The sequence below is a fragment of the Gymnoscopelus microlampas genome (genome assembly GCF_963454915.1).
Source record: "Gymnoscopelus microlampas genome assembly, chromosome: 24".
Classification (NCBI taxonomy): domain Eukaryota; kingdom Metazoa; phylum Chordata; class Actinopteri; order Myctophiformes; family Myctophidae; genus Gymnoscopelus; species Gymnoscopelus microlampas.
This window is the reverse complement of record NC_139961.1, coordinates 27,490,033-27,498,693: the sequence shown is the minus strand read 5'-3', so window position 1 is coordinate 27,498,693 and position 8,661 is coordinate 27,490,033. Positions and strand designations below refer to the sequence as shown.

At 43.6% G+C, this 8,661-nt stretch overlaps 1 pseudogene across 1 annotated transcript in view; it reads left to right on the top strand.

The window, feature by feature from the left end:
• Positions 1–1,839: 1,839 nt before the first annotated feature.
• LOC311040619 (oxysterol-binding protein-related protein 9-like) overlaps positions 1,840–8,661 on the top strand; it is a 57,269-nt pseudogene continuing 50,447 nt past the window's right edge. Inside the window, exons 1-3 of the transcript in view lie at positions 1,840–2,432; positions 4,343–4,449; positions 4,606–4,919. The product of the transcript in view is annotated as an oxysterol-binding protein-related protein 9-like (transcript). The remainder of the gene's footprint in view (positions 2,433–4,342; positions 4,450–4,605; positions 4,920–8,661) is intronic.

The following is an 8,661-nucleotide window of genomic DNA, read 5'->3' as shown; positions in this document are numbered from 1 at the left end:
ACGGGATCACTGCAGTCTGCAGACCGCCCGAGTCTCATGGGGAATATAGCCTACTACATGACTGCTTTAGTGTAACTTGAACGCGCAGTGCTCGGTATGGGGTAAATAAATATACAAACGTATTCCATTCATGGCGATGTAATTGGTATCATAATATGTCATTCATGTAGGCTACAAGCCTACGTGACAATTAGATTGTACCGCTACGGTACGGAGTGTGTGTGTGTGTGTGAGAGAGACAATTAGATTGTACCGCTACGGTACGGAGTGTGTGTGTGTGTGTGTGTGTGTGTGTGTGTGAGAGAGAGAGAGAGAGAGAGAGAGAGAGAGAGAGAGAGAGAGAGAGAGAGAGAGAGAGAGAGAGAGAGAGAGAGAGAGAGAGAGAGAGAGAGAGAGAGAGAGAGAGAGAGAGAGAGAGAGAGAGAGAGAGAGAGAGAGAGAGAGAGAGAGAGAGGGGCATTATTTAAATGACGCTCGGTTTCAGCCGTGACATTTATCAACACTGGGACCAAGTGTACGCTCGGATCAGCTGTGTAGGATGCGTTGATAAATGTGACTTCGACGTTGGTGTACGGCCGAATATATGGAAAAATATACGCCCGTTTATATGCTGCGTTGATAAATGAGGGCCACTGTGTTTACTTTTGGGTCGAATTTAAGTGTAAAAGGAGTGATTGGAAAGTGTCTCATTGTTTGTAATGTTTGTAATGGCGTCCACCAGGTTGCTCCGTCGTGTGCCACGTTGATTGTATGTGTCAGGGCATCACATCTCCATTCTTTTTGTATTAGATTTGTGTTTTGATCTATATACTGGCTGGCTCCATTTATTATTTAATGTGTATGTATATTGTGAACAGTGTTAAAAACGGTTTTGAGAGAAATGGTATCAAACCAGGTAGCTGTAAAACATGCAGATGTAAATAGGTTCATTTGGTATTATTACTGTTAATGATATATGCTAAGTCCTAATGGTGCTTAGAGAATCTTTATAGTAAAAATGCACTTAAGATGCAAGTTAATTAATTACCAAAACGAATTTGGGAGTTGAATGCAAATAGTGAGTGACACGAGAGGTTACAGGATGTGTTGATTTGGAATGTATTGTATTGAATTGAATTGAAAAGAATGTTTATTGTATTTTGGATTTAATTCTGAAGGTACTATGAACAACAATGTGAATGTATGTCTAGATAGACAGTAAAAATGCAGTATTGTTATATGCTGAGTAAATGTGCAGTATTAAATGCTGGGTAAATACTAAAGTAAATAGGACAATGCAAACAGTAGACAGTTAGGGTTTATTGTGAAATAGTCGCAGCTAGCGTCGCTCCTCAAAACCGCCAGATAAACGCCTTTTTATACACATACATGTCTATTTGATCACTCAGCCTTTTAACATTTTATAATTGAATACCATGTTAAGTGACAACATTATACCTCGGTTGGTTGTGAACCATGTAGTTCCAACGTTTGAGTACCGCCTCGACGCGACTCAATAGAACTAGCCCGTAGGGCTACAACTAGCCCATAGGGCTACAACAGAACTAGCCCGTAGGGCCACAACTTCAACTCCAGGACGACCCTCTACACCACCGAACCTGGCTGTATAATAACATCGCCGACCCAACTCACAGGCCCAGTCTCTACTGGTCTACTGTCCTACTGCTAAGGTCTACTTTCCGCTGTGGGCACCCGTTGGTGCCCTCGTGTGTAAGTATTGTCCCAAGACGCGACCTGTCTAGGCCTGCTACAAACACTGCTGCACCTAGCCTTCATCTCTCCCTATTACAATACACCTGTACTGGCCACAGTCTGTTTTCCTCCCCAGCAACCGCCAACATGCCGACACTCACCTGTGACAGCTGTCTTCACCTGAAGGAGAGAGTATCCGAGTTGGAGGGAAGAATCTCCTTGCTGCATAACATAAAGGATGATGAACTGCTTCTCGACTCCCTTTATTCCTTCTGTCATGATCCCGTTCCCGTAGACACGACAGATGACTTGATCTCCGTCCGCCGCCCCAAAGTGGCCGAGCTGGACGCGACTGTCGCCGCCGCTGTGGACAAAATGTGGCCAGCTTTCCGCTCTGCAAGGACGGGCGAGCTGGATGCGACCGTCCCCGCCGAGTGGCCCTCGACGGCTCCGGACGCTGCCGCCACGGAACGCCGGACGCAGGAGGGTGTCAAGCCCAGGATTACACCCTCGGCCAGCTCCACGCCGGGCCCATGGACTACGGTCCCTCGGAGCAAACCTCAAAGACCCCCCCCACCGTCACTAAAACAGCCCCCGCTCCCCACCAGCAACAAGTTCTCCACACTAGCTGTGGATGACTTCCCCCCACTCGCTGTCCACACCCCCCCCCAGTGTACCTGGCCCCATCGCCTGGCCCGTCGTCAGCTCTGCCCCCCCCCTACGGACGGTACCCCCCCCCAGTAATCCAGTGTCCGTTGTCGAACGCCCCGCTGTCCTCGTCCAGGTCCAAGTTTTCCACCAACAGCCAAAAAAAGGACCGTCATAGGAGCTGTTATTCATCGATCGGTGGTCCCCATCGCCCACCAGCCACCGCAGAGGTGGCTGGTGAGCAGCTCCTACACTGATCATCATCAACCACTACTCAAAACACATGATCAGCCCCCCCCCCCACTGACTTTACTCCATCTGACCACGCGTCTGCTGTTTACACTCCCGTTGTGACTACTTCCAGTAACACTCAAAATACTTCCGGGTCCCAGCAAGTGACCTGTCAAAATCACGCCAGCCCCCCCTTGTGGCCAGGTGGACTCCCGAATCCTACCATTTTTCATATTCCCACTAGAATCTTCTCTAGACATTATTCTCAACACTCAATTCGCACCACCATAGCCTCTAATTCAATCTTAATTCCAATCCAACCTACCAGGACTGACCCTGTTTCTACCTCATCTCTTGGTCAAATAAAAATTGCCTTATTAAACATTAGATCACTTAACCTTAAATCAGGTACCTGCAATGATTTTATTATTTCTAATGATATTGATATTCTCATCCTCACTGAAACGTGGCTGAAAAGTGATGATTTTAGCCTTCTCAATGCAGCGTCCCCCCCCCCCGCCTTTTCTTATCTGCACAAGCCCAGGCTCTCTGGCCGTACTGGTGGTGGTTTCGCCGCAATTTTTTTTAATACTGATTACATTTGTTCCCCCGTTCTATTTTGGTGAATTTTCATCTTTTGAGTACTTAGCATTCTCCATAAACAAACAACAGCCCACTTTGTTTATTTCAGTATATCGTCCCCCAAAACCTAATGTTTCTTTTATCACAGAATTCTCTGAATTATTATCTATAGTCATGACAAAACACAGCAGGATAACACTTCTTGGTGACTTTAATGTCCATGTATGTTGTCCCAATAATCCGCTAGCCAAGGAGTTTCTAAATATCATTGAATCGTTTGACTTTGTGCTTCATCCCTCAGGGCCAACCCACACACAACAAAGGTCACATTCTTGACTTAGTCTTGTCCTTTGGCGTAAATATCGGTAATTTAGAAACTATTGACTTCTGCCTGTCCGATCACAAAAGTGTTCTTTTTAGTTTGGTGTCTGCTCCTCCTTCCAGGAAAATTCCCATCCCCATCTGCTCTCGCATCCTTAACCCCTTAACTGCCAGTAAATTCATCACTGTTTTCGATACCACTGCAATTGCCCCAGCTCCTTACCATTCCATCGATGACCAACTCACCTGCCAGGCAACCTTAGACCTTGTGGCCCCCTTCAAAACCAGGACTATATTGCCCAACAGAATCTCACCCTAGTTAACAAACAAGAGCCCTTAAAAGACAGGTACGAAAAATTGAACGGAAATGGAAAACCTCCAAACTACAGGTATTTTACGAGCTACTCAAAGAACTCATGAGAAACTACAATATTGCCGTTATGGATGCAAGAGCCAAATATTTCTCCACCCTCATCTCTAACAATCACCTCAATGCCAGGACCCTGTTCAAAACCATTGAACGCGTCATTGGTGCTCCCCAAAACCTTGACATGCCATCCTCTCCTGACCATTGTGAGCAATTTTTAACCTTTTTTACAGAAAAGATTTATTTAATCAGATGCAATACTGCAATAGTCACTCCTCTCCTAAAGAAACCACATTTAGATCCCTCTTCTATGAGCAGCTATAGGCCCATTTCCAAACTCCCTTTTTTATCTAAGGTTCTTGAAAAAAAATGTTTTAACCAATTACTAACCCACCTCAGTAGCAATAACACTTTCGAGAAATTTCAGTCAGGTTTTCGCTCCATGCATAGCACAGAAACAGCACTCCTGAAAGTATCCAATGACCTTCTGTTGTCCACCAGCTCGGGTAGCTGCTCCATCCTCGTCCTACTGGACTTAACGGCTGCTTTCGACACCATCGACCATGCAGTCCTCATTAGCCGCCTGGAGACTGTTGTGGGCATCTCTGGTGTGGCCCTCCGATGGTTCAAGTCCTATTTAAGTGGCCGACATTTTTCAGTCGCCATTGGGGAAGTGTCATCATCACTAGCCCCCTTACACTGTGGGGTCCCCCAGGGCTCAATTCTCGGCCATATACTGTTTTCCCTCTATATGCTCCCTTAAGGCGACATAATCCGTAGCTACAATACACATTTTCATTGCTATGCTGACGATACACAGCTTTACTTACCAATAACTCCGGACAACAAAGACAGTCTTGCCACCCTACATAACTGCATTACCGACATCAAAAACTGGATGTCTAACAACTTCCTTCAGCTGAACGAGAACAAATCAGAGGTTCTGGTGTTCGGCCCCCTCGCCAGAGCCCAGATTGAAAACAACCTCGGCCCACTAGTTCCAAACCTCAAAGCCACAGTTAGAAACCTGGGTGTCACCTTCGACCCAGACCTCAACTTCCAACAGCACGTTAAAAAGGTCGTTCAATCATCATTTTATCACCTTCGAAATATAGCAAAAATTAAATCATTCCTGTCCATCGCCGACCTACAAAAAGTTGTTCATGCCTTCATCTTCTCGCGGTTAGACTACTGTAATTCCCTCTACACCTGCCTCTCCAAAAAATCCATCCATAGCCTTCAGCTGGTTCAAAATGCTGCGGCCCGTCTCTTAACTGGTACAAAAAAATTTGATCATATCACTCCCATTCTAGCATCCCTCCATTGGCTCCCAGTTGAATTTAGAATTAATTACAAAATCCTACTCATAAGGCCAGGTTAGGTCTTGCCCCAGCCTATATCTTGGACCTACTCCCCCCTTATGTGCCTACACGCAGTCTTAGATCCTCAAACCAAGCACTCCTGGACATTCCAAAGGGTCTGTTAAATGCAAAAGGTCGCATGGCCTTCGCTTTCAGAGCCCCTACCCTTTGGAATGCCCTGCCCCTAGAGATCAGGCTCGCAGAGTCTGTCCCCCGGTTTAAATCCCTCCTTAAAACCCACTTCTATAGATTAGCTTTTAATGCCCAACCATAGTCTAGTTCATGTGCATCTCTGCTTTGTTTTCTGCATTGTTTTTAATTTTTATATTGTTTTTTGTTTTGTGTTCTTCTTTTGCTGTTTTCTTTGTGAAGCACTTTGTAACCCAGTTTTGAGAGGTGCTATATAAATAAAGTTTTATTATTATTATTATACATGTGTTTATGTGAAATAAATCATAACTGAGAGAAGACTCGGTGGAAACAGACCATGTTTCTCTAATTCTTCTAAACTACTTTAACCTGTTTTCCAGGTATTATATATCTGCTATAGGTGCCAGGTCCTGGTACCTGTAACATGTGCAGACTTTGCATAATGTTTTAACACAATAGCACCTGAGTGGTGCTCTTTCAAAGGGTCGGACCCTAACATAAACAGTTACAATACATAGTAGTAATACATAGTAATAGTCTCTCTCTCTCTCCTGGGGGTTGAACCCAGACCTCCCAGTCTCAGGGTGGACATTATAACAAGACCACTGATGTGACACAAGTGACATAAATAAAACTTCTCCATGACTACTAGAAAAGTGTGCTCCTCATGCTTACCGATTTGTGTGAGATTTTAAATAGTGTTCCGAAGAAAACCCAAAATGGCCCAAAAATCATGTCTGGCACGAAATATAAAATAACGATTTTGATTGATTCAAGAGTTATAGGACAAAACTTGAAGCAGCCTTTTATAGCACAACCGTGAAGTCGATTTGAAAGATTTGGGGCAGAGGTTCTTCCTTGACCTACTGGGACTGCGCTAGCAAAGTTTCCCACCGATCGCCCAAAGGTGCCAGAGATTAGCTGTTCACAGACTCAACATGGTACCCGGCCGGCCTTGTTATTATATAATAACAATAATAATAACAATAATTCCCAATGTAATAAAGTAAAATATAAATAATAGTATACAGTAATAAATAGTACAAAAGAGTGTTAAAAGTGAACGGCAGGTGTGATAAACCTCTTAATGAGATGATATGATATATCTTTAGCAGCAATGGGGAATGTGCAAAAAAGCTGAAGCCATGCATGTATCAATTGCACTTGTCTATGTACAGTATATTGAGCAAGTAATATTATGAGCAGCTTCTCAGGATTTGTACAGTCTGAATACCGTTTTTGTTTTATTTCGTTTTTTGACCTTGTCCTAATTCAGGGCTTTGACTGCCGCAGAAAAAATCAACCTTGTTAATTTCAAGGACCCCCACTTTGATATGCATTAACCCTTTAAGACCGTTTAAAACATACTCCTAACAGGTTTTCGGGGGGACGATTTTGGCCTCCACACTTGGTGATTTTTTCGGATTTAACTTTCGTTTCGGTACTGACCAACTTTTGTTTCGGTAGTGACCCAATGGTGAAAAAATAAATTTACTAAGTCCAGAGCTCGATGAATGTTAGGGACCAAAAAAAGTCACTACAAAGTACTACCAATCAACTCTAAATTGCCTGAAACGTACTCCTAACAGGTTTTCGGGGGGACGATTTTGGCCTCCACACTTGGTGATTTTTTCGGATTTAACTTTCGTTTCGGTAGTGACCAACTTTCGTTTCGGTAGTGACCCAATGGTGAAAAAATAAATTTACTAAGTCCAGAGCTCGATGAATGTTAGGGACCAAAAAAAGTCACTACAAAGTACTACCAATCAACTCTAAATTGCCTGAAACGTACTCCTAACAGGTTTTCGGGGGGACGATTTTGGCCTCCACACTTAGTGATTTTTTCGGATTTAACTTTCGTTTCGGTAGTGACCAACTTTCGTTTCGGTAGTGACCCAATGGTGAAAAAATAAATTTAATAAGTCCAGAGCTCGATGAATGTTAGGGACCAAAAAAAGTCACTACAAAGTACTACCAATCAACTCTAAATTGCCTGAAACGCACTCCTAACAGGTTTTCGGGGGGACGCTTTTGGCCTCCACACTTGGTGATTTTTTCGTATTTAACTTTCGTTTCGGTAGTGACCAACTTAATTCGTTTCGGTAGTGACCCAATGGTGAAAAAATAAATGTACTAAGTCCAGAGCTCGATGAATGTTAGGGACCAAACATATACTGATTTGCATGATGTTTGGATACAATCTGTAGGAGTAATATAAAAAAATGGGTTTTGCACAAATCGGCCTCCTGGTGGCGCTATAACCGACCCATGTGAAAAAATTGGGTCAGAGGTTCTGAATTGGCATCGAGGGAGTGTGTGTGCACAGTTTTGCAATGACCGGGCCAACGGTGGCGGAGATTAGCTGGTCGCGGACGGAAAGGACACACGGACGGACGGATGGACGGATGGACGGACGGACGGACGGACGGACAGACAGGGGGTAAAACATACTCTCTCACCATGCCTTTCGGTCTGGCGGAGACAATAAACAAGTTTAGTTTAGAACAGAGCAGCAGACACAGCACAGGGCGCCAAAAACAACACCAAGCAGTGAGGAGTGCAGTTCAGGCAGTGACCTCATGCAACACTGCTCACCGCTCCCACTGTACTGCATTCCTGTTTGCAGGGGTGACGGAGCACATTGAGGAGTATTGGCTTCAGTACCTAGGCTGGACTTGAACCTGCTTTGGCCTTGTTTACAAGGTCGCCTACGTATCCACACATCCAACCCGCTTGCCTACGGCACCTCCTCACATTTATTTAGTGCTCTTAAGTGTAGTTTCTGGATGTTAGTCTTCAAAACACGTTTCAGAGTAAAGAAGCAGGACAATTTGAACTCACAACCTTTGGAACATGTAGACACTGTCCTAACAGAATGAGACACCATGCTGCCTGCTCTTACACAGTTTTTCTTCTCCTTTAACAAACAACGATACAAACATACATAAAAATATGCTGTTAAAATGATTTTGTATCATGGTTGTGATGTTGCTTGTTCAGATGTTTGAATGTTTATGGAAACAAGCCTCAGTTCTTTTTTTGATTAATTGGGTTCAAATCCCCAAAATAACATAATATATTTTGAAAGTTTTAAACAAATTCGTATACATAATTGACTGTAGGTCATACAATAGACTGAAGGTCTGAATTAAATACAATACACTGTATGTCTGAGTTAAATACAATAGACTAGTCAAATCTTTTGGTATAATATATATTTAAAGCGAACATTTTTAACTCAAATCTTTGCTTCTGGGGGTCCCTGCATGGAACAAAATATTGAAGACAAATATAATGAGCACAGAGCAG